Consider the following 1,745-nt stretch of genomic DNA (forward strand, 5'->3'; position numbering starts at 1 on the left):
GTAAGCTTTTTCATTGTCTCCCTTTGACTACATCCACAAATACTGTCGTGAAATCTTGTCTATAGCTGACTACTACTCTTGAAAAAAGGGTTGAAAAAACTGGAAAAGGGGTTTGTACACTGCACCACCTCCTTCTCTTGCTCTAATGTATGCTATTGATTTGGTATCCATGCAGAAGATTTGCATTTCCTTCGAACTTTCTTTTGTTTTTTTGTCTTTACTAATTTGTTTGTTTACTTTTAATTTACAAGATTCAGTTTCACAATCCCTTGAGTTTCAAATTTTCTCCCTCTCCCTCTCCACCCCGCCCCCAATGGTGGCATGCAATCAAGGATAGGATCTGCAAATACTTCCACATTAGACATTAGTCAGATTATAAAGAAGGATTGTAACTGATGGACTGAACAATGGGAAAGAGGAAACAAATCCGAACAAGAAAAAAAAAGAGAGCAGGTAGTTTGCTTCAATCTGCATTCAAACTCTGTTCTTTCTAGTTCCTTCTCTGAATGCAGACATCTCTTTCCCTCATGAGTCTTTTGGAGTTGTCTTACAACCTTCCATTGCTGAGAAGATTTCAGTCTATCAAAGTTGGCCATCACAGATACGTTGTGTCTGTAATTGTGTACAAATTTCTCCTGGTTCTGCTCTTCTCACTCAACATCAGTTTGTATAAGTCTCTCCAGGTAAATATGAAATCCATCTGCTCATTTCTTATAGCACAATAGTATCCCATTACATTCATATATCACAACTTGTTTAGCCATTCCCCAATTGATGGGCATCCCCTAAATTTCCAATTCTTTGCAAACACAAAAAAGCTGCTGTAAATATTTTTGTACAAATGGGTCCTGTTCCCACTTCTATGATCTCTTTGGCATACAGGCCCAGAAGTGGTATTACTGGGTCAAAAGATATGCACTTATTTATAGCCCTTTGGGCGTAGTTCCAGATTACACTACAGAAAGGTGGAATCAGTTCACAGCTCCACCAACAATGCATGATTCCAATTTTTCCACATCCTCTCAAGCATTGATCATTTTCCTATTTTGTCATCTTACCCAGTGTGAAGTGTGGTACCTCAGAGTTGGTTTGATTTGCATTTCTCTCATCCATAGAGATGTAGAGCATTTTTTTTCCTATGCTTATAGATATCTTTAATTTCTCCCTCTGAAAACTACCTGTTCATATCTTTTGACCATTTATCAATTGGAGAATGATTTGTGTTTTTTAGATTTGACTAAATTCTCTGCATGTTTTAGAAATGAGGTCTTTATCAGAGAAACTGGTTGTAAAAATTCTTTCCCAATTTCCCACTTCCCTCTTAATCTCTGTTACATTGTCTTTGTACAGACACTTTTCAATTTAATGTGCTCAAAATTATCCATTTTGCATTTTATAATGTCCTCTAACTCTTGTTTGGTGTAAGGGTTATGGGATTTAAAGATCTTCCATGCCCCGTTGGACTTGCTGACGTAGCAGGAAGGGGCGGAGCAAGAGGAAGCGGAAGCCAAGCTAGCGTTCCTTCGGTGGCTGGCGGTGGTGGTGACGGTGGCAGCAGCAGAGGCAGTGGCAGCGCGAAGCCCTTTTTTGAGTTAGAACTGCTAAGGACTTTCTGCTAAGGACTCCTGCTGAGGACTGCCAGGGGCCGGAGCTGCTGGGAGTGCGCTTCCAGGACGCTGGGTGGTTGCTGTGCGTGGGGAGAGGAGGACCTTTGCCTGAGGTAGCCTGTTCTGTTTTAAAGGCTT

This window comes from Petaurus breviceps, unplaced genomic scaffold (assembly GCF_028583685.1).
Source record: "Petaurus breviceps papuanus isolate PSGF00001 unplaced genomic scaffold, PetGlider_PUasm1.0 90601, whole genome shotgun sequence".
NCBI lineage: Eukaryota > Metazoa > Chordata > Mammalia > Diprotodontia > Petauridae > Petaurus > Petaurus breviceps.